Source organism: Ursus americanus, chromosome 7 (genome assembly GCF_024610735.1).
Source record: "Ursus americanus isolate L20-20 chromosome 7, mUrsAme1.1.p, whole genome shotgun sequence".
Lineage (NCBI taxonomy): Eukaryota > Metazoa > Chordata > Mammalia > Carnivora > Ursidae > Ursus > Ursus americanus.
Window position 1 is genome coordinate 59,772,784 of NC_142133.1, and position 26,042 is coordinate 59,798,825.

The window sequence follows — 26,042 nt, forward strand, 5'->3', positions numbered from 1 at the left end:
CTTCAGCAAATTAATTTGCCTCTTCATCTATAACACACCTAATAAATCTGACCCTGTCACTAAAGCACATAAGCTACATAAAAGCACTTAACAACTCAGGATATAGTAGGTACTGAACAAATGTTAGTTACACGTATTTCTTGTCTAAGTCATTTTTGAAATAAGAAGTATATCTCATGATAAAATGTAATAACTATGGTTAGAATCTTAGCAGAGAATATGACCTGTCCAGAGATCTTCAAATCCAACTTTACTGATAAGGATGCTAAAGTCCAAGGACAAGTGTCCCAATACTTAGAAACCGAATCTGGACTAGAGTCTGAGTCTCTTGACTCTTAAAGTCAGTTCGGCAAAATGATTAAATGCCCCCTTTTAATCAGATACCTTGGGTTTGGTTTCTAGCTTTGCCACTTACCACTTAACCTCTTTATGCCTAGTTTCCTGCTATAAAATGGGAATAATAATATTAGCTCTCTCAAAGGCTTATTATGAATATTAAATAAAATAAGGCATACAAAGGGCTTAAAATATAAGGGCCCAATAAATGTTAACTATGTATTATATTTTCTGAAATCTAAGATATATTTTTATATGTTCTACCTAAAGTCAGTTAAGTGTCTTAAACTTGACATTTATTAATTTTAGTGTTTCCTTCTTCCCAAAACTGTTATTATGAATTCTACTTTTTATAACTCATGGCTACTTAGACTCAAGAAAATATCAGGCTATCAGTGCTACTGGGTTCTGTTTGCTCCTCACTTCAATATAGCGAAGAAGTTACTAGGATCATAAGGCAAGTTGAAGGCTGGGACCATATCTTGCTTGTATTTGTAATCCCAATACCTAGCACTAAAGAGCTGTTAAGTATATAATTTATGAAAGAAAGAAGAAAGGAAGAAAGGATGGAAGGGAGGGAGGGAGGGAGGGAGGGAGGGAGGGAGGGAGGGAGAGGGGGGGAAGGAAAAACAGGAGAATGAAAAGGTGAAGAAAGATAATACAATGGGAAGAACAAGAGATCAGATATTGAGAAGATCTGAATTCAAATCTTAGAATTGCCATGTATTGTTAGATGATATTAGATAACATCTAATTTTTTTTAACCTTTAGACAGGAATAATGATACTCCATAGCAGGATTGAACTGAGGATTAAATGACATGGTAACTGTGATAGACTCATAACTCAACTGTCTACTTCCCATCTCCATTTGGATGTCTACCTTGAACTTAGTATCTCCAAAGCTGAACTCTGATTCAAGTCCCCAACTCAGTGAACAGCACCTCCATCCACTCATTATTCAAACCAAAACGCTTGGCATGTTCTTTGACTCCTCTCTCTTCCTTATTAGCTACATCCAATCCACTTGCAAGTGTTCTCAGCTCTGCTTTACAAATATATCCCAAATGCTAGCATTTTTCACCACCTCTACTGCTACCCACATAGCCCCAACCATTGCCACCTGGTGTCATTCCTCCACCATATCTCTTGCTTCTACTTTTACCTCTTCACTTGAACTCCAAAGAGTAGTAGGAGTGATTCTTCTAAAACAAACTGATTAAAATGTAAATCAGATCGAGTAATTCCTCCATCTAAATTTTCATTGGCTTCACAACCTAGTAAGAATAAAACCCAAAGTTCTTGAATTTCTGTTGTCTCTTCCCACAACCTTTGCAAGATACCTCATGTCTATCACCCTCTGTGAGCTGTGGCCACTGGCCTTCTTGCTATCCCTCTGTCTGCCACTTGCCCTGAGATTCCCAGGGCTGGAGTGGATAAAGCCTGGTTGGGACCTGAAACTAATATAATTATGAGAGGGAATATTCTTTTTTCTTTTTCTTTTTTAAAGATTTTATTTATTTATTAGAGAAAGAGCATGCACGCACATGAGAGCAGGGGATAGAGCAGATGGAAAGGGAAGGGAAAGAATCTCAAACAGACTGCACACTCAGCGTGGAGTCCAACACAGGGCTCAATCCCAGGATCCTGAGATCATGACCTGAGCCGAAACCAAGAGTTGGATGCTCAACCCACTAAGCCACCCAGGCACCCCGAAAGGGAATGTTCTTTTAGAAAAAGAAATAAAACATCAAATACAAAATTAGGTTACTTTTTTTTTTTTTTAGAATGAGAATGGAAATTATAGCAAATTATTGGAGCTCTGGAGATTAGTTTGGAGTTAATTGTTCACTTTCTTTGTAGATATCTTTAGCATTTTAACAGAAATGCTTACGTAGAAATGCTTCCCAATGGCAACCTGGCTTCCCCTCCCCATACTTACACTCTATGTGCCCAGCAGCTCCCATCACTCATAGAAACCCATACCAGTGTAAGTCCCTGAACCTTAAGCTTCATTTGCTTCACGAGAAGTCTAGCTCTGCCCATGGCTCCCTCTGGTCTCTGCAGAAAAGCCACCATCCCATTTCACTCACTATCCTCCTACCTGCTTCCCATTTTCATTTTGACAGCTCCTGAGATCTTAGGTATTTGCTACTGTTGCTTATTTTCTGTCTCCCTGACTATATCGTACTGGAGTATGAACTCTAGTATTAGGGTAGGGCTTGTTTTGTTCCTTATGTCATTGGTGTCTAGGACAGTCAACAACATATAATAGGTTCTCACAAAAATAATCATTGAGTAAATGAGTGAATGAATAAATGAAAATTAGATTGAAATATTATAGTATAGCTTGAATTAATTTTTTGCCTGAAGTATTTTTGCTTTTGTGGACTGGGTATCTGTTATAAATGTCTAGAAATAAAATGATATCTTCACAAATATGTCTATTTCTGAGATTGTGAAATAAATTAATTTAACATTGATGTTGTAAGCAAAATAATTGCAAATTTAATGAATCTCTGCAAAGCAGATGATCTTAGCAGTCATCTGATATCTTTTCACACAGTACAAATATTATGATGGTTGAAACTGCAGACATTACGATGATTGAAAATACACTGATTAACTTATGTTTCTGTTTCTTAGCTAATCTACTAAATTTACTGTATTGGGTAATGTAGCTATAGAATGACGAATACACACAATTCAGAAACCATGGTAAGCTTCAAAGTGATCAGCGTGGGAGGAAAAATAAAAATGCTATTTATTTTCAAAATCCATATCCTATCAACTCTCAGATAGAAAAGAATTTTTATTTCATTTAAAAACCCTAGAATAATCAAAATCCACTTGAGCAACTGATAATCCAAGAATCAACAAGTTCTTATTAATGATGCCTCGTTGTTACAATAAAGCAACTGCTGTTATAATTATTTATCTTTATCATTTATTCTGCTTCCCTGTGGATAATCCATGGATAGCTGCATAAATTTAGCAGATGTGGGGAAATAGTGGTTATTAGGGCAGACAGCATATTGAAGAGTCAACAAATGCCTTCAATATATGGGTTAACTATAATTATCTCAGTATGCCCATTTTGGGATTCATCGGGTTTCTGTGCTTCAAGCTTCCTGATGTCTACTGTCCCTAGATCCATTCACTATTTTCTGGGAAGGCACTTCTCTGACTCCTACCTTTTCTTATCAAGGCCAATCCTCCAGATTCCCTCATTCTGAGCTTCTCCCCACGCATACACCTAGTAACACCTTTAGGAACTTTGTTCCTTGTATAAACTTCCCTTATGACCAGCAGCTTACACTATTAACCAGATGTCTGGCTGTTTAGAAGAGTGGGTGAGAGACTAATTAAACACCGGAAATTAAGTTGAGAGCTCTGGAAAGAAAGTAGCTCTGGGACTTATGCTCATCCTTTGTTCTTTTCTCCTTCTTTCCCAGAATATATTGGCTGTTGCTGAACTGGGTCAAATTCAAAGGACTAGGCATTAGCACTAACAGGTCACTTAAGGTCGGAATTTTTAAATTAGTACATTTCTGTATTAGCATATCACTAAAATATTTCAGTAGCACCCAGACAGGCCTACTTTCCTGATGACAAAAAGTTATTATCCCACTTCAACTAGATAGGCTTTCCAGTGGATCTTGAAAGTGTAAGTCATATGCTAAATGTCAATTCTAAAACCTCAATTATAAGCTAAAGCTTAGGTAAGAAGGATTTTCAGAAAATAATAATATAGGTCTTAGGGGTGCCTGGGTGGCTCAGTTTAAGCATCTGCCTTTGGCCCAGGGCATGATCCCAGCGTCCTGGGATCGAGCCCTGCATCAGGCTCCCTGCTCCACTGGGAGCGTGCTTCTTCCTCTCCCACTCCCTCTGCTTGTGTTCCCTCTCTCACTGGCTGTGTCTCTCTCTGTCAAATAAATAAATAAAATCTTTTTAAAAACTCTACCCATTTAAATAATAATAATAATAATAATAATAATAATAATAATATAGGTCTTAGCCTGAACCCCCTCTGGGGCTTTGCAGGGTGCATCTTTGTGCTGCTGTCCCTAGCAGAAAGAATTCAAAATGATCCCCCTGCATTCTGGATTTAGTTCTTTCTGGCTTGACTGCTTCAATATCTTATCTGTTTGTTTTGGGTACATGGAAAAGACTGTCCACATATGAATGAAAAGAAGACCTGGATTCTATCCATCAAACCCACAAAAAAAATAGAGGTCTGTAGCCCCAAAATGTCAAAATTAGATAATTGAATAAACAAAACTTCCAGACACGTGATTGAAATTCTCACATTTGGCATCCTGTATAGTTAGTTTAAATCAGTGAACAGCAACTGTTGTGGGTTTAATAGTGTGCCCCCCAAAATTCATGTCCACCCAAAACCCCAGAATGTGACCTTCTTTGGAAATATGGTCTTTGCAGATGTAACTGGTTAAGATAAGAGGACACTGGATTAGGGTGGGCTCTAAATCCAATGATTGGTGTCTGAGTAAGAGGAGAAAACACACAGAGAGACTCAAAGGAGAATGCCATTTGAAAACCCTGGCAGAGGTTGAAGTCATGTGTCTACAAACCAATGAATGCCAAAGATTGTCAGTAACCACCAGAAGCTAGAAAATGGAGGCTTTGGAGGGAGCATGGTCCTGCCAACACCTCGATTTCAAACTTCTAGCCAGAACTGTAAGAGGACAAATTTCTGTGGGTTTAAGCCATCTAGTTTGTGGCAATTTGTTTTGGCAACCCTAGAAAACTAATACAGCAACAAACAGAAGATTCCAGAAAAGTTCCCAGGTTGATTTGGGGAGGATTTTTTCCTTGAGAATAGAGTTTGTAAAGCAAATATAAACTATGGGAGAAGTCCACATCAATTGGAAATAGTTGCCTTTTCCTTGGGGTGGGAAAAATGTGAAGAATGACTCTATTCGAAGAAGTTTCTAGATACCACTTGCATTCACAGCCATATTCGCCTTCACTTAATTCTCTCACTTCTCTTTTTTTATTTAGGGAAAATAAGGTTTTGCTAATTATTATTTTTTCAAATGGAGATATTTTTGTTTGAAGGTGTTCAAGGTTTTGTTTTTAGCTTCAGGCAACAGTCTGCAATTGTGAAGCTATAATCCGGTGCTCAAATCGGTCAGACTGAGTGCTTGTTACAGGTTGAAATTTCCTGGGTAATGCTGCACAATATTCCAGGAAGTCAAGAGTTAACCAGAATGAAATAAATCACAAAACAATCCCCCCCAGAATCCGGTGGAAAAACTTGAGGGAAACATAATTAAGTCAAATTTGCAATTTTGTTTACATATAAATTAGAAAGCATGAAATTGAGTGCTGCTGGCCAAAGGTTAAGGAATTTGTATCCAATTTGTAACTTGCAGTTGGCAGCAAACAGGAAAAAAACAAAGACAAAAATTCAGCCTTCAAGATCCTCCCTGCATATCTGCCCAGGGAAGTTTGTTCACTGACTAATGGCCCTCTTCCAATGTTCTCTGCACATCCTGCTCCAGAACCCTAAGCACAACCACAAGTTTTAAGTCGCTTTAGCTACAGAAAATGGACGCAACTTGTTCTGAGATTGGCTTCTCACAGAGACAGAAAGGGGGAGAATTATGTTGTTTTTATTCATGCCGAGCTTTTTTAATGCCAGAGTACCAAATGATGCTTTCAAAGGAAAAACGTAACAGAAAAAAGAATCAATAGTAAAAGCCAGCTAATGGCTAACAACTGTAAGTGTGTGATGTACACAATACACATCTGCAGGTGGGGAAAGGAAGTTGAAACGCGGAGCAAAAGAGCTCTGCTCCGTTAAAGGAATGGGAAGTAGACTTTAAAATGAGATGGCCACGAGAGTGCCTGTTCAAGCCACTCTCTGCCCTGACCTCTCACATTCCTTTCTTTTGGGTCCCTCCTGAAAAACGGAGCTGTGGATTCTTTCTGAGCTTCGCTGCGAGGAGGGAGAATAGGGGCTGCTTTTAGCATGTTTACCGATAATGCAAGAATGGTGGGAAAATGTGTTTTCTTGCGGCATAGCGAGGGCAATTCAGGTTTTGACAACCTTCGTCTCTCCACGTCTGTGTGCTCTGGGTCGGAGCTGCAAACAGCTCTGTGAACAAAGCTGAGGGACGCCATGCAGGCGCGCGCCTCTGATCCGTGAGACAAGCAGAGTCCGTGAGAGAGCGTTTTCGCAGGACCTACATGAAAAACCCTAACTGGCATAGTGTATGTTGAGGCTGTTAAAAGTGAAACTGAGACATATTAAACATTTTAATAGTTTATTGAAGCAGAAATCAATCGAAATTGGGCAGCAGCAAACCGAGCATCGTAGGGTATGCTCCGCCAACAGGAGGAGCCCTGGGAGAGACTTCTCTACAGAAAAGGCGGGAGCAAAGCAAGGAGATTACTGATTAGGTGTAGCTCAAAGCTGATCTGTGATTAGTTGTTCTAGGTTCCAATTTCATAACTTGAGGCATTTACAAGCTTATATTTTGGTTTGCGAGGGACGGCCATAGAACTAGAGCCACCTCAGTCTAAAGGCCTCCTTGTTTAATAAATTGAACAAAACTTAGTTATAGATAATGGAAAGTGAAAAAAGTTAAGTGAAAAAAGGATAGAATGTGGAAGGAAAAGATAGGAGTTCGCATCCTGGCTCTGCGTCTCAGCCCTCACCTGGCGTCCTTGGGCTCACCCTTCACCTTCTAAATTCCTCAGACTCTTCCTTTGAAGTTGGGGATAATGCAACCAATCTCACATAGCAACCGTAAGGATTAAATGCAGGAGCATTTTCTAAATTGCATTTTCATTACTATAATGCATTGTTTTGCCTCATAAGGGAAAAAAGCCCCAGCCTATAGTGGGAGAATCACTGCTTTGTTCAAACAATTTCATTACGATTGTGAAAGTGTGAACAGCAGATAAGACAAGATTTGTTTTTGCTTTGTGTGACCCCCACAGTGTATTTTTAAACTTTAAAACGAATAAGTCATCAACATGTTAACATTGAGCTATTTTACACACACATTGATTGGAGTCCCGATCTTCTCCGACAGCTAAGGCCAAACCTCCCACACAGCAATAACCAACAGAACTGAGCAGCAGGGGGCGCCTGGGTGGCTCAGTCGTTAAGCCTCTGCCTTCGGCTCAGGGCGTGATCCCAGCGTTCTGGGTCAGGGCGTGATCCCAGCGTTCTGGGATCGAGCCCCACATCAGGCTCCTCCGCTGGGAGCCTGCTTCTTCCTCTCCCACTCCCCCTGCTTGTGCTCCCCCTCTCGCTGGCTGTCTCTCTCTGTCAAATAAATAAATAAAATCTTAAACAAAAAAAAAAAAAAAAGAACTGAGCAGCAGTTCTGCCCCTCTCGGATAGGACGTGTGCTCTCCCCTTCCACACAAGCAACCAACGTCCTGTTGTCTCGCAAGACACACAGGGGGGCTGAGTAAGTGTCACTTTTTTCAAAAGACTTGCTCAGTAGCTTTTCTTACACCTGCTTACTTTTTTCCATGTGATACACTGAATAATGGCTCCCCAAAGTTGTCCCTGTCTTAAATTCCCAAACCTGTGAATGTGTTACCTTAAGTGGCAAGAGGGACTTTGCAGATGTGATGAACTTAAGATTCTTAAAATGGACAGATTATTCTGGGTTATTCAAGTGGGCCCAATGTAATTGCAAGGGTTCTTGTAAGAGGGAGGCACTTACCTATCTGTCCAGGCCCAAAGCCCTGGGTATACAAAGACATTCTTATCAGAAAGGATATTCCAGGGCTTAGAGGTTATCTTCCAGAAGCTGGTCAACAGCCAGTCCTTTTTTTGGAATGTGTAGCCCCTATATTGCACAGACCACCACGCTGGTCCTAGGCCTAGGCTCTCTTAGAGCAAAGTGCTCCTGCTTGAACAACTACATTTAGTGTAGCATTTACATAACTGATACGGCAATAGTATCAATATGAATATGCCTAACATTTGGGGGAGCCAGGGTGGATTAGGGTAGATTTAAAGAAACAACTCATCCAGGCTATAAAGCTATTCCATACATTTTTATATTTTTGTGCTAATTTGATTAGTAGACTCCCCCCTTTTTTCTACGAATGTTTATACCTTATGATAAACTTGTACTAAACTACTTAGTACAGAAATTAGCTTATGGTTAGATAAATCCAGTTCTTCTCCAGGCCAGTCATCTTACAATGGTATTATATCCTGAGAAGGCTTTAATCAAACCTCCTAATACACTTGATCATCAATATCAATATTATCATACAACTGATTTATTTACATAAGGTCGTTGAATTTCACCAACAATCCCAGTGTTACACCTTATCACAGTATGGTCATAGCACAGTTCTATTTCATTACAGAACAAATTAGGAAGAATTACAGAGGTTATCACCATGCCTTATCAGAACTGGCCTTTGCCCATATACCAGGTACTATTATTACAGACAGGATTGTTAGAGTTAGCCACAGTTGGGTTATTTCTGGGCTCTAAGTCCACTGGAGACAAAGCTAGTACCCTATTTCAGTTCACACTTACACTGAAACTGGTTTACACCGTGTGCTGTTATACAGCACAACTGACTTCCCTCTGAAGATGTGGATAATACCTAGAATAGTTCCAATACTACCCTGCTAATTATACCACAGGATATGTCTTATTCTGATGTCTTCTTGGAGCCAAGACAGTCATAATGCATCGACATAATTATGAATGCCCTCAGAGAACTTCCATAGATTTGAAGGTCCTTAAAACCCCCACAGCTGTGCTCCTTGAGCCTCAGCAGTTAGGATGAGGGCCACTGCCCATGGATACTTTGTCCTATGTCTATGTAAAAACAGAGAAGAGGCCCTATTAGGTCAAAGCACAAGCCCTTTCCCAACAATGTGGAAATTATTCAGCATTATTTTTGAGTCTGTTTATCATACTTCATTAAACTTTCCAGGCTGACTCCCACCCCTTGCTTTCCTCCTGACATAGAATTTCCCCTAATTAACATTTTTTTTCCTCTGAATGATGCTCCTCATCAAAGGTGAATTTAGCTTGTTCCATAATACCCAGATAGGCATCCTTCTCCCCTAAAACCCTTTTCTGCCTTGTGGGCCAGTGTGAAATCTGTCATGCATGTTGTTACCATTGTGTACTAATGACTTGAGTGCAATCAGGATATAGGTTCTGCACCCCAAAATGTTGGGCCACCCATACTAGGGTAAGATGAGTAGTAATCACATCTAGATTTAGTTTATTTTACTTTGACTAAACCATAAAGCCTTCTTCATCTCAGGGTGGGACTGTTCCCCAGGGAAATGTGGACCTCCATGTAATGCCTGTTGCTATAAAACCCATCAGAAACCCACAATCTCTTTCTATTCTATTTAATAGCTTTCCATCCACAAAAATTAGGACAATATGTATTTGTAGATAGCACACTGTGGCAGGTCAGGCATACCACTGCTATATTTTTTCCCATCATAACCAGCAAACTTTCTAAGCATTTTATCATCAAAGTTTATGGTTACACAGTAATCAGTCTGCCAAGAGTTGTATACCACAGGGTTTGATGGCCTGGTAGGGAGTAGTTCCCGGAAATTCCCTCCCAAATGTTATCATTTGTAGTAGTTGTAACCTGAAATGACAGTCAGCAGACACTAGCATATTACTAGAGTTCCACTGAGTTACTAACAGTGGATCCAGTACATCACTGCATTGTATGACCAAAATACCTCCCAGAGCAATACCACTCAGGTTTTCAGGCTTCCATTTGGACTTGTCAAAAAGTAGTTTCAAAAAGCAGGAATGATCTCAGCAAATATATGATTCTATCCTTTCCAGTACCTGGTATAATTGTGCTGAGAGAAAGTACTGTTCTCTTACTCCAAGCCTCTCTCAAAGGACCAATGTTATACTGGATTTCCCTTGTTTCATAACATGTGTATTCATTCCTTTACTTTCAGCTACTATTTCTCTTTCTCTTCACTTGTTACTGATTTTTACCAAAACTTTTCCACCTTTGGAATGGATGTTAGGTTCAGCCACTGTGCTGGTCCAGATGACGAGCAGCAATCCAGTCTATCAAGCATCTTCCCCTCAACTCATTTCCATCCATAAAGGGTAGGAATATATAGGAACAGAACTATCTCTTGGTACATAGGTCCAGGGCTGTCTCAACCACTGAGCAATATAGCTGCATTTACTGTCAACTCTGATTTTGCCAGATGGGATATAGGCACAATCCATGCCATCAGGCCTCTAGAAATTTAAGCATAAAGGTTTAAAGGTACCATTACAGTTTCTTGCATAGGGATCATCCCTGCTTCTGGCACAGGTACTTTCAGCCCTGGTCCCAGGATCATTACATTAGGTGGGGGGCAGGGGGGAAGCTGAGGTGATATGAGGAAGAACTGTATGGTTGTACCAGGATATTTCCCACCCACTTCCACAAGTCACACAAAAAAGTGGAGGAATCTAATTTGACGAACTTATACGCTTTTTGCTTTATAACAGAGTAGTGTTCCACAATCATATAGAATATCCATCCCAATAATGAATTCAGTTGAAAGAGGCATAATCACTTCATGTAAAGCCAATTCAAATATTCCAATTTTCATCTAAAATTTTACCTACATCCCATCCACATGTCCCTGTATCTTCCCAGTGTAACTGTAGCCCTTGTTAGGATTTCACCAACAAGTTTTAGAATCATAGTATATTTGACTCTCATATAAGGAGTCCTAGAAAAGTTTCTTCTCCAGTCCCTGGCCATTTTCCCCACATATCGTGCATATGGCCTTCAGTCCCCTCCCAGGTGATGAACTAAAAGACCCTTGCTCTTTTATCAGTCCTCATCCTGATTAACTTGCCAGACCATCACCCTCAGCAATTAGAAGTCAATTTTTTCATTGTCATCTTTGCCTCCTAACACTTTAAATTCTTCCAAACTAGGGTAAACACCGCATATGTGTTTGGGGCCCTTCAATGCTGAGGAACAGCAAAGGCTCCCAACAGTCCACCCAACCTCCCATGGTGCTGCACTGAGACTTGTTTCAACCTCGTCAATGTCTACCTTATTCATCCTATTTATTAATAACCTCCTAACAATTTCTACCCTGCTGAGGTGAGTCCCTTGAATCTCCTGTGTTCCCCCATTCTTTTGTGAATCATTCTCATTTTCTTAGCATTTGTAAGATCCATAAGAGGAAATTGAGACAAATCTGATAAGGCCTCCCAAACCACTGCTTAATTTTATGGTGGTAAGTATACATGGGATGCCCATGCAAAAGGAGCTCCCTCAATCACAGCATTTATCATGACCTGGTTAAAAGGCAGATTAAGTGGATGAATACCTTAATCATCATAGTGTCAATCCAGCGCAGCTTGTATACAAAGCATATCAAATATTTCATCAGGGGAGTTCAGTTAGCATTTAAAGGAAGAGAAAGATAATCCTCCTTCTCAGAGTAAACAAACATTACATTATCCAGTCCCCCAGGCTAGTTATCCTCTCTGGAATAACCTTCTATGTGTCTGGATTGCAGACAGCCATCGTAATTGTTCAATATGAGCTGTGCATCCTGTATCAACCAAGACATGCTCTTCTACTCTGCATCTGAAACCAAGGATACTATCCCTAAATTAGCCACTCTCACATTCATTTTAGTGCAGGTTCTTTAGGAAGCTGATGGTGTTAATCCAGAAGATAAAACAACTCCTTTGCGTCACACCTCCTGCTTCTAGTAATTTCTTGGTTTGGTCCTCTGCTACCTGGATTATCTTCTTGGTGAAGAGAGATCATAAAGTTTCTAACTATTGTCTCAGCATAATTTATCTCTTTGGTGGTGGCCCTCAGGCTAGAGCTATACCTTGAACTGGCCAAAATACAAGCGTGGTCCAGCCTCAGGATCTATTCTAACACTCTCCTTTACTTTCATTTTAGCTATTATAAATAATGATAACCAAGAGACTGCATATTTAACTTGTTTCTTGTTATTTTGCATTTCCTTAGGTATCCAGTTAACCGCCGCCTCAGGAATTGGATTTATTATTTCTAAATTTGACTGGTAACTTTTATATATAGTAACTGATCACAGCACAGCTGCTATTTCATATCATGGGTGACCAGGAAGCCATACAGGAATCAAAAGTCTGTCGACCCCTACCCTCTCACTCTTCCTTTTCCCAAACTATGTTTTTACCATGTTTCAGTGAGTCAGGGTCAGTCTAGCCAGTCCCGGTTCTGGCACAGAACTGTATCAGAGGTTCCCCAAGACTACCTTCAGGTTCACCGATTCACTAGAACAACTCATAGAACTCAGAGAAGTTTTTATACTCATGATTATTGCTTGTTATGGTAAAAGAAGACCAATTAAAATCAGCAAAAACAAAAGCATTAGAAAAGACCAGGTATGAGCTTCCAGTTAATCTCCCCCAGTAAAGCCAAAAGGACAGTGCTTAATTCTTCCAGCAATGATGTGTCACAACGTGTGCAAAGTATTGCCAACCACGAAGTTCACATGACCCCTGGCGTTTAGAGTTTTTATTAAGGGTCAGTCAGTTGGCATAGAATGTCTGTGTGGCTGAGCACCTTACCTATTCAATCTCCAATTTCCTTGAAGGTAATTACATAGAGCATGGACCAGGGTTCCAGGTGAACAAAAACAGGCATTCACCATAAACCACATTCTTGGCATGAACTATCTGGTGTGGCCAAAGGCCTCAGGTATGTAACTCTTATCAAGCAGACTATTACAGGGGCCTAGAGATTATCTCTCACCAAAGGATTAAGGGCCAGTACTTTCTTTGGAATGTGCAAGGTTTGAGCAACCAAACCTGCTGAGCTAACACTTTACCGCACATCTTTTTTAACTTCTAGTTAAGGTTTTCTTGAAATAAAACATATATCCCAAATATCCAATAATTAAACACCCACCCGCCCCCCCCACACACACACAAATGATAGTGTGATTTCTATGTCCTCACAGATATCACATTTTATATGAAAAAGTTATCTGTGACACCTGAAGGAAAAGAGAAGCTTACTTGTGACCCCCCTAGACAGGTAATAAACATTCATGCTGAAATTGAAAATTTCATAATAAAAATCAGTAACAATGATTTTAAACATTTTGCATATTTGAACCAATATAGAGATTTAAACTACTATTGACACCATTATGTAAATTGAAGAATACTTTGTTGCTATTGATAAATTCATAACTGCTTGTCAATTCATACAGTACTTGTTCGATTCAACGTTAATAACACTGAGTTGACAAAATAGTGAAGTTATTTAACTTTGATATACATAGTCTTGAAACTGATGTGCTTTTGTTTCAAAATCAAATCAATTCTTCTAAAAAAGATGAACTTGGTTAGCGTAAGTGTGAATACCAAAAGAAAATCATTTTTGATACTCAATTATTGGAAACTTTTAAGAATGTTTGAAACAGGGGCGCCTGGGTGGCACAGCGGTTAAGCGTCTGCCTTCGGCTCAGGGCGTGATCCCGGCGTTATGGGATCGAGCCCCACATCAGGCTCCTCTGCTGTGAGCCTGCTTCTTCCTCTCCCACTTCCCCTGCTTGTGTTCCCTCTCTCGCTGGCTGTCTCTATCTCTGTCGAATAAATAAATAAAATCTTAAAAAAAAAAAAAAAAAAAGAATGTTTGAAACAACTCAGTATGTGATTCTACTTTTTCAGATGTTTCCCAGGATGGGATAGGAGGGGAATTCAAATTACCAGTAGTCTTTTATATCTTAAACTATGTGGTAGATACAGGAATGTTCATTTTATAATTCTCTACAGTTTATGAATTTCTGAAATAAGAATTATAGGGGTAAAAAAAGTATATAATATTTTTAGTGTCCATTGGATGCTTTCATATAAATTATATCATTTGATATGTAGGATAAACCTGAGATAGTGAAAGTAATTGTCATTAACATTTTTATTTTATAAATGAAGAAATCGAGGCTCAATTAATATGCCACAAGTAGTAAATAAAGAGGCAGGGCCAAAACTAGCTGTATGGGGTCCAAGTCACCACACTTTCTTCAATAGGATAATATGTGGTCAGTGAGAATGTAATCAGTTTAGAGTCAAAGCTAAAACCACCCCAGTTTGTCTTTTTCTTGCTTTGTGTTAAAATTATGTTAAATAAAATTGAAACCAAGAATACTTACTGAGTTGCTGCTGCTATGTCCAAGGTTATGAAAGGTCTTTCTTCCTAGTTTACTGAAACTTTATATATTATCAATTCCTCTCCGGCATCATAAGATCAATGTAGAAGGTATCAGTTATTATTCAGAACCACAGAAGCAATTTTTTTTCTCTCTAGAAATAAAAACTCTCAGGGCGCCTGGGTGGCACAGCGGTTAAGCCTCTGCCTTCGGCTCAGGGCGTGATCCCAGCGTTATGGGAACGAGCCCCACATCAGGCTCCTCCGCTATGAGCCTGCTTCTTCCTCTCCCACTCCCCCTGCTTGTGTTCCCTCTCTCGCTGGCTGTCTCTATCTCTGTCAAATAAATAAATAAAATCTTTAAAAAAAAAAAAAAAGAAAGAAATAAAAACTCTCTACAGCTACTCACTGAAAAGCAGTAAGGGCATCAGAAAATCTGGGCAGTCAGAAACCGAAATTGTATTCTTCACTTTGGCACTGGGCTTATGGTAGACTTTATTAGGTCACTTTGTGTAATGGTGTATTACTTTATCCAGTTGGGATAAAAAAAATAGACATTGACAATTTAAAAATACTCAAAAGACACTGCATGATAATGAAGCACTATTAATGTGTCTTGCATAGCTTGTTGCATAGTTTCAATTAGCACCTATTTGGTATGCTGATCACAAAAAAGGATTACAAAGAGTTAATTTGCACTATCAATAAACCTTATCAAATATCTCAAGTTATACTTTTATAATGATTGCCAATCATTAGATCAGACAATATAGTATGGTAGTTAATGGTGTGGGCTATGCTGAATTTGATTCCTGATCAATAAAATGAGAATAATACTAACTACTTTTTTTTTTTTTAAGATTCTATTTATTTATTTGAGAGAGAGGGAGAGAGCACGAGTCAGGGGAGAGGGGTCAGAGGGAGAGAGAGAAGCAGACTCCCCCCGAGCTCAGAGCCCAACGTGGCGCTCAATCCCAGGACCCTGATATCATGACCTGAGTCAAAGGCAGATGCTTAACCAAGTGAGCCATCCAGATGCCCCACTAACTACTTCTTAGAATCATAATGATTAAATGAGATATTTTTTATAACACACACACACACACACACACACACATCAGAGTATTGGTTGGGCCCGATAAAAGTTGGCTGTTTTCATTATTATACATAATCACCATATTAATTGACACTGTTATTGGAGCACTGACCTGTTCCTGTCAGATTCTGGATTTTGAGGGTAGTGATTATAAATTGTCATCCCTGCACCTCTGTTCTAGAAAAACTGCAACTCCCCGACCCATCCACATGACAGCAACAAAACCTGCCATGTTTCTATGAAGTCTGTGCCATTTGCCACAGTTAATTGGTCCAGGGGTTAAAACCTAACACAAACTGGTTTGATTATTTACTCTTGAAAATTATGGACCTTCAAAGGAAAGAAAGGGGAAAATGAAGAAAGTGAAAGAAGGGTGGAAAAATGCAAGAGTAAACAAAAAGGCTAGTAACTTTCCCAGCCACTGTACCTGTAACATATAAGACTAAGATCATTTTGGTGTCCATGTTCCCTGTCCTGTGTACCAGATGCTGGGGAGGGAGAAAAATAAGGCAGTGAGGCAGAAAGAAGCACAGAAGAGAGATGTGGAAAAAGGCAGTAGCATTCAGGTTCCTACTTCAGAGGGCAGTTTCATTCATCTTTGGATATTGTGAGACATCCAAGCATTATCCTCTTTTACTTAGCTTAGCTAAAGTTTGACTATGTAACCAAAAAAAAGTCCTCATACCCACTTTTCATCCTGTTCCTCAATCTCTAATGAGAATACAGTCTGTCCCCTAAGTCAACCCCCACATATCCTCTTGAAGTCCCCTGTCACATCCTATCAATTCCTGGCCTCCTACCACTCAAGGACGGATTCCTGCTCTCTGACTCCTACTCCTATCGTTCTGTGCATCAACACTTCTTTCTGATCCCCCTGACATCAGGTCATAGGGACTACTGGGAAGAACAAATTAGAAATGGCTGAAGCCACAAATCTAACAAGTTGGAGGAAGCAAGCCAAGAACACTCATCTCTCAGCAAATACATGTCAATTCACAAAGCAGGTCAGAGCATGTGGCCACCTTCAGTCCAGAATGAGCTCCTGATCTGGGCTACCATGGCAAGGCAAAGGGAAAAGAAAGGATAAAGTCTGCATAGGTAAGCATCAGGAGAGGCAAACAAAGAGAGTAAACACAGAAAAGCTTCAGAGGCCAAGTAAGAGACCACACTGATGGCTGCTTTACTCTGTAGAGTAAATCTAGAAAAGAGATTCCCCTGTGAGTCTCTGATTTCTTCTAGATGGAAGAATGGAAACTTGTGGGCCTCAGGTTGTCTCCAGACTGCAAATAATATAAATACAGGGTAGAAAGCAAGCAGCTTCATGTTCAAGGCTAAGCATACTGCACTCATGGACTATTTCTTAGCTGACATTTTTGGATATATAAACTTTTTAAACACCAAAGTCCTCACTATTTAACTAGAGCCAATTCAAAAAACCGTATACTTTCTAAACTAAGGACTGGCTAGGAGGTGAGGATACAAAAACAAATAAGACAATCCCTGGAATTGAGTAAAGGGCATAGAGTCACTCTGGCCTCATTTGATTAGCCTGACCTACCTTCTAATTGCCTTACTTGCAGGAAGGTGCCTAACCTCTATGAGCCTTAGTGTTCTCTCCTGTCAAATGAAGATAATACTCCTGACTTTTAGGGTTACTATAAAGATTGGAATCATGTACATAAAATGTCTAGAAAGTGGCAGATGCCAAAGTAATGGTACTTATTATTGGCACGTCTATTGCTAAGTCCTATAAATGCTCTGGAGTTAAAAAAATCAAACTGAAAATTTACAGGTGATATTTATCAAAATCATCCACCATCCTCTCCATCCAGTTGAAAAGTAGAAGGTACTTATGTATTTTTAGAAACAAATCCTTCTTCATTTTAGCCCGTTAGCATTGTAGACCTAGGTCTTCCGAGAGTAATCAGTATTCAGTGGTTATAATGCTGGAAACTTGCTACAGATGTTCCTTGTGTTCATCAGTGCAAGGTGCCTGAAATTCGAGTTTTAATGCCTAATAGAATTTAGCCTCAGGGAATCAGAAATTGGCTGGACCTGATTCCTTAAAAAGCGCTACTGCATTTAAATAGACTCACTGCTCTGCATTGCCTTAGCTTCCAAAAAAAATGAATCTTTTAAAAAACTCATTGTACACAGGAGATTAACCACACTCGGAAGTCACCTTCGAGTTAGGTACATACCTTCACTTTCTGATATCAGTTCTTCACAAAGAACCCAGAAAATGTGGGACGATCATGGAAACTATAGTAATCAGGCACAAAGTCTCCAGAATATGCACCACACAGTGTTATTCTCTGACCGAAAGTTAATTTGAAGCCATGTGTGTGGCACAGCAGAGAGGACTTCAGATTAGGAGTTAGGACACAAAGAATTTGGCCCCAGCTGATCTATTAACTCATGAAGAGTCAATAGACATGCCTTTTTATGATCCCCAACCCCTGGCCCGGTTTCTAATCCTATCAAATGAAGAGGTCAGACTACCAGAAAGGACAAATGGGTCTCTCACCAACTCTACCCAGTTGCTATGATCACTGCAGTAACGGTGTGTAGAGAATAGCGTTGACTTGCCAAGTTGAAGAATCATGCATTCGGTCTTTTTTTTTTTTAAATATGTTCCCACATTTCCTCATTAGATACTATTTTTATAGTCGCATATATACACCAAAAACATGCAGAGAGGCAGCAAATTTGGTTTGACTAATAGTTCATCCACCAAGATCCCTATTTCCTCCCTCAAAAAGTCTTTTTGCCTCTTCACCCCCAACCTTCTTCCCACATGCACTCCTATTCTTTTTTATCAATCAGAGAAAGTTCTCTCCTGGCTTTCTCCAAGCATGAGCTCTGTCACTGATAACAGAACAGGGTCGGTGTCATAATAATCCTGATACCTGTCCCACAGCACACCACAGTGAGTGGGAAGGAGGATTAAGAAAAGGACTGGATGGGTATGTGCATCAATGAACAGAGGAGTTAACACCTTCAGGGCTCTCGTGGGCGGGAGACCTAATCATCAGTCAACTTGATCCATTATATTAAACACAAGACTCTTCTCTGTTTTCTAAAATTGTAGTTGTACATTTAGGCAAAACATTCAGAAAAAACTAAGTACACAAATCTCTTTTTAAAAGATACACAGCCCAGTTTCTTCGCTTCTCCAAGCTACCAGAGGGTACATATGCCCTTTGTTTCTGACATCTAGACCATACAAGTTGAATTTTCCAATGGTAAAGATGGTTGGATGGCAGTGATGGATGACAAGCCATATGATAATAAGGCATTTTCCATCTAAACACCAAGTCTCATGTAATTAAAATTTCTTCCCAATATCCCTTTTCTTCTTTCTTATGTTCACCAATTTCAATTTTCCCAAGCATTACTACTTTTCCCACCATACAATAGGTACTATTCATCAAAGATGACACATTCACTTAAATGGTTTAAAGGAGCTTTAAACACCCTCTAAGTGGCACTCACCCTAATGTGAAAAAAGTCCTGTGGTAGATTATCCTGTGTGTCCTGCTCCTGTGTACATGTTGGTTGCTTTTTAAACTGTCCAAATTTCTGTTTTCTTTTCACTTGTCAAAAGTACATCCAAGAAAAAGCAATCGGGGCAAATAAAAGGCCAAGTTTCTTCCACACTTTCCTCAGGCAAGATTTTTTAATGTTTCGTTTGCTGAAATGTGACTTCACTATTGGCCTTTGTTGGAATTTGTTTGATTGATTTCTGTAGTTTTCAGTACTGCTAAAAGGTCATAAATGTGTATGTAAAAGACCCCAGAGAAATTTCCATTGAGGCCTACCAGAGCAAGATTAAGGGGCAGGCCAGTCAAGCAGCTGACCAGAGCAGCGATCAATAAGAGGCATTAAAACATCACTGGAAATGTAATTAAATGGAGAAGCTTACATTTACCAGAAGTCTTCTCAGGAAGACTATAAGTTGTTGGCAAGAATTTCTGATAAGCCACTTCAGATGGGACTTGAGACCCCCAGAAACCTACAAATTCAGTATTACCACTGAATTCTGATGTGTCCAGTCAGTGGCACGATTGTGCTTTGCGGAGCGTGATGTGAATGTTTGGGGCCAGAGCTGACCACAGAGGAGAGGTTGAGAGCTACCACCAGAGAATCTCCTTCTCCTGCTTCTTTTATACATTCTCTGCCTTCCCTCTAAATAAATAATGACTGACTTCTTGAAGAACATTATTTCCAAGGGACATCAAATTATTGACCTATCTGAGATACTCATTCATTCTGCTCAGGGGAATACTCATTGGCAGATGACTCTAAGCCTCAAAACATTAACTCTTTGTCAAAGGGTGGCCCAGGGAACAGCACTCTTTGGAGTCTCAACAAGTAAGAAGAATGCTTCAAGCAGCAGGTGCAGACTCCCAGGAATGAGGCTCTTGAGGGACCACAAGTGACACAGCAATGGGTTCCAGACAGGTAAACAGCTTGGCAACCTGAGAACCTCTGTTTCTAAATTGTTTTCATGGCATGATCTGGGATGTAGCAAACCCAGAGATGCCCCAAGTGGGGCTGCCTTCTGACCCACGCATCTGGAAAGGCTGAAGGCATCCTTCCAACAGTGAGCAGAAGTTAAGTGACTTGTACCCAATCCCATCCATGCGATTTCCTGGCTGTCTGGCCCACAGTTTCATTGAGATTGCTTGTGGTAAAGAGATTAAGCAATCCATCAGGATATATTTTTGTAAAAGCACCTCTGACTATGTGTTTTTTTTTTTTTTCTGCCCAGTGAAAACTATCAAAACCCAAAGGATATGGGAGCCTTTAACCCACAAGGCCACAATGCATTCTGATCTCATTAGCTAAGCCCTCAAGGAAATAATTTTGCTGATCAGAGCTTGAATGTTATAACCTCGCGATGCTTTGTTCTCTCCTCATCCCTACCACCTTTTTTCCCCTGGCTGCCAGGAAGTCCTAATCCAAATTTAATTTTCAATTGCTGTGACAACAGTAACCGACATTTTGGCACACATATTTCTGCCCACTTGTATAATTTATTGTTGTTGTTAACTGCCTTCTTTCTGCTTAAAAGTGCTATTGTAAATATGCCTTTTACTTGTAAACTTCTCAAACCCTATATGGAAGAAAATAAAGAATACATAATAAATTATAAATAGAAAAAGAACCTATTTTATTATTCACCATTGATAATTAATGTATACTCCCTTCTGAATTTCTCATTAGGAAATCAGAAATTTTGCTACTACTGATATGCCAGATCAGAGAAGTTTAGAATACCCACAGTTTTTTTTTAATCATTTATTGCTATAATGAGAGATCCATATCTGAAACTCTACAACAGTGGAGAATCCTAGAATGCTCAAATGAGGTACAACTGAAGTCTGAGACAGGAAACTTGGTGACAAATAAGGAGTACTATAGTAGGCTGGGACAATGGTGGAGTAAGAGGGCCTAGGCTCACTTCGTCCCAGGGATACAACTAGGTAACACTCACATCAGTGTAAGTAACCCTGAAAACGACACAAAGATTGGCAGAACAAACTCCACAACTAAAGGTAGAGAAGAGGCCACATCAAAGAGGACAGGAAGAGTTGAAATGCAGTGGGAAGCAAAATGGATAGTGGTTGTCTCAGGGGAGGATAGAGCAGGGAGCACAGAGAACAGGGGAAAAAGACTATCAGCCAGGGAGCATGCATGGGGGAAGACGAATCCCAATATTATTTGGCTTTGAAAGTAAGAGGGCCTGAATTTCATGAGTTCTCACAATGAGTTGTACTTAAAACCTGGAATTTTAAAAATCAGCAGGCTCCACTCTGGGACAGCCCAGAGGACGAGAGGAAGTTGAGTACCCAGCCTTAAACAGAAAGCACCGACAAACAGTCCTAGAGATACAGCAGAGAAATAGCAGTTTGAAAAATGTCTGGGGCACATGAAAGGGAGAGTGGTTTACTCATTTCAGAATGTGTCCCAGAGGGGCAGGGATTTGTAGGAAGACCCCTCCATGTACAAAGGAGTTGGCAGGTGCCATCTCCCTTCCCCACCCCGAGCATAAACACATGGTCACTTCTGGGAGTCTTGACACTACCTAACTTGCTTACAAAAAAACCCTAATAATCCAATTAAAAAATGGGCAGCAGACATGAACAGACAGTTCTCAAAGAAGACATACAGATGTCCAACAGACACATAAAAAGATGCTCAACATCACTCATCATCAGGGAAATGCAAATCAAAACCACAAATGACATATCACCTCATACCTGTCAGAATGGCTACAATCAAAAACACAAGAAACAAGTGTCAGTGAGGATGTGGAGAAAAAGGAACCCTCATGTACTGTTGGTGGGAACGCAAACCGGTGAGCTGCTGTGGAAAACAGTGTGAACTATCCTCAAAAAATTAAAAATAGAACTACACTATGACCCAGTAATCACACTACTGGTTATTTACTCAAATAATACAAAAACACTAATTCAAAGGGATACATGAACCCCTATGTTTATTGTAACATTATTTATAATAGCCAAGATATGGAAGCAGCCCATCAACAGATGAATGGATAAAGAAGAATGAAGGCCATAAAAAAGAATGAAATCTTGCCATTTGTAACAATATGGACGGATCTACAGGGAGGTAGCTAGGAGGATGGGTGAAACAGGTGAAGGGGATTAAGAGTACATTTATCTTGATAAACACTGAGTAATATATGGAATTGCTGAATCACTACATTATACACCTAAAACTAACATAACACTGTATATTAACTACATTGGAATTTTAAAAAATTAAAAAAATATATTTTTTTAAAAGGGAGCGCTATTTACAAAACAGATAGTATTTTTTATTATATTACTTCTAAGATATGATTCATGATCTTACTTGGTCATGGTGAATGATCTCTTTAATGTGATTTGCTAATATTTTGTTGACAAAATTCAACATCCATTCATGATAAAAAAAAACTCTCAACAAAGTGGGGTTAGAGGGACATACCTCAACATGATAAAGGCCATATATGAAAAACCCACAGCTAACATTATACTCAATGGTGAAAAACTGAGAGTTTTTTTTCTAAGATCAGGAGCAAGATAACGATGTCCACTCTTACCACTTTTATTTGACATAGTACTGGAAATCCTACCCACGGCAATCAGATAAAAAAAAGACATGAGGCATCCATACTGGTAAAGAAGTTATACAGTCACTATTTGCAGATGTCATTATACTATACATATAAAACCCTTAAGACACCACCAAAACACTACTAGAAGTAACAACTGAATTCAGTAAAGTTGCATGATACAAAATTAAGACACAGAAATCAATTGCATTTCTATACACTAATAACAAAGTAGCAGAAAATCAAGAAAACAATGCCATTTACTGTTGTACCAAAAAGAATAAAATAACTAGGAATAAAGTTAACCAAAGAGGTGAAAAATCTGTACTACAAAAACTATAAAACATTGATGAAAGAAACTGAAGATGATACAAACAAATGTGAAGATATTCCATGCTCATGAATTGGAAAGATTAATACTGTTAAAACGTTCACATTAGGGTGCCTGGGTGGCTCAGTTGGTTAAGCATCTGCCTTTGGCTCAAGTCATGATCCCGGAGTCCTGGGATAAAGCCCCACATCAGGCTCCCTGCTCAGCAGGGAATCTGCTTCTCCCTCTCCTACTGCCCCTCTCCTGGCTCATGCCTCACTCTCCCTCTCCTACTGCCCCTCTCCTGGCTCATGCCTCACTCCCTGCTCTCTCTCTGAAATAGGTAAATAAAATCTTTTGAAAAAATGTTCACATTATCCAAAGGAATCTATATTCAATGAAATCCCTATCAAAATACAACAGCATTTTTTGCAAAATTAGAATAATGCCAAAATTTGTATAGAGCCACAAAAGGCCCTGAATAGCCAAAGCAGTCTTGAAAAAGAATAACAAAACTGGAGGTACCACAATCCCAGATTTCAAGATAAACTACAAAGCTATAGTAATCAACAGTATGGGACTGGCACAAAAATAGATCAGTGGAACAGAATAGAGAATTCAGAAATAAACCCACAATTATATGGTGAATTAATCTATGACAAAGGAGGCAAGAATATACAATGGGGAAAAGACAGTCTCTTCAGTAAATGGTGCTGGGAAGAGAATGCAAAAAAATGAAACTGGGGGCACCCAGCTGACTCAGTCCGTAGAGCATGTGACTCTTGACCTTGGGGCTATAAGTTCGAGTCCCATGTTGGGTGTAGAGATTACTTAAAAATAAGATCTTTATGGGGGTGCCTGGGTGATGCAGTTGGTTAACTGTCTGACTCTTGGTTTCAGCTCAAGTTGTGATCTTACAGTCATGAGATTGAGCTCTGCATGGTGCTCGGCTCTCAGCAGACAATCTGCTTGAGATTGTTTTTCTCCCTCTCCCTTGTCCCTCCCTGCTACCCTCCCCAAATAAAATACAAAAAAAAAAAAATAATAAGATCTTTATATATATATAGAGAGAGAGAGAATGAAACTGGGCCATCTATTAAAATTGTATACAAAAATAAACTCAAAATGGATTAAAGACCTAAATGTGAGACCTGAAACCATAAAAATCATAGAAAAGAACATAGGCTGTAATTTCTCTGATATTGGCTGTAACAATATTTTTCTAGATATGTCTCCTAATTTCTCTGATATTGGCTGTAACAATATTTTTCTAGATATGTCTCCTAAAACAAGGGAAACAAAAGCAAAAATAAATTACTGGGACCTCATCAAAATAAAAAGCTTCTGCACTGCAAAGAAAACCATCAACAGAAGAAAAAGACAACCTACTGAATGGGAGAAGATATTCGCAAATGATATATCCAATAAGGGGATAATGTCAAAAATATATAAAGAACTTAACACCAAAAAAAAAAAAAGTCCAAACAATAAGCAGAAGACCTAAATAGGCATTTTTTCCAGATATACAGATGTCCAAAAAATATAGAAAAATATGCTCAATACCACTCGTCATCAGGGAAATGCAAATCAAAACCACAATGAGACATCAGCTTACACATATTAAAATGCTAAAATCAGGGGCGCCTGGGTGGCACAGCGGTTAAGCGCCTGCCTTCGGCTCGGGGCGTGATCCCAGCGTTGTGGGATCGAGCCCCACATCGGGCTCCTCTGCTGGGAGCCTGCTCTTCCTCTCCCATTCCCCCTGCTTGTGTTCCCTCTCTCTATCTCTGTCAAATAAATAAATAAAATCTTTAAAAAAAAAATGCTAAAATCAAAACCAATAGAAATGACAAGTGTTGATGAGGATGTGGAGAAAAAGGAACCCTCATTCACTGTTGTTGGGATTATAATTTTAACAGCCACTGTTAAAAACAGTATGGAGGTTCCTCGAAAAATGAAAAATAGAAATATCATATGATCCAATAATTCCACTATTGGGTATTTATCCAAAGAAAATGAAAACACTAATTTGAAAAGATATATGCACTCCTATGTTTACTGCAGTGTTATTTACAGTAGCTAAGTATGAACGCAACCAAGGTGTCTGTTAATAGAAGAATGGATAAGGAAGACATGGTGTGTGTATGTGTGTGTGTGTGTTGTGTGTGTGTGTGTGTATAATGTATGTATATACACACCCATGTATATACAATGTGTATACAATGTACACACACACACACACACACAGTGAAATGTTATGCAGCTACAAGAAAGGATGACATCATGCCATTTAATGGGCCTAATGGATGGGCCTACTGAGTATTATACTAAGTGAAATAAGTCTGGCTGAGAAAGACAAATACCATACGATTTCACTCATAAGTGGAATCTAAAAAACAAACAAACAAACAAACAAACAATAAACCCAAATGAATAAAGAAACAAAAAGCAGAACTGGACATGTAAATACAGATAGCAAACTGATGGTTGCCAGAGGGGAGGAGAATGAGGAATGGGCAAAATGGGTGAAGGGGAGTGGAAGATACAGATTCCGGTTACGGAATGAATAAGTCACAGAAATAAAAGGCAGAATATAAAGAATATAGTCACTGATATTGTAATGTATTGGGACAGACGGTAGCTACACTTGTGGTGAGCATAGCACTGTGTATAAACTTGTCCAATCACTATGTGCTACACCTTAAACTAATGTAACATTGTGTGTCAACTCTACTCAAATTTTAAAAAAGATATGATTCATAATAAAAAATCCAATAGATTAAAGAAAGATTTAGAGAAATTTCAGGATGGGATGATAGAGTCATAACAGACTAATAAGGAAGATCAGAGAGATTTTTCTGAGGCATCACAAACTCTTGGAAATTAACATGTCACAGGATAAACATGACTTCTATAATGCATTCTCTGTATCACTTCCAGAGGAGAAATATTGAACCATAAGATCCAAGGATGAAACTGAGAATCTGTTTCGTGTCCTGA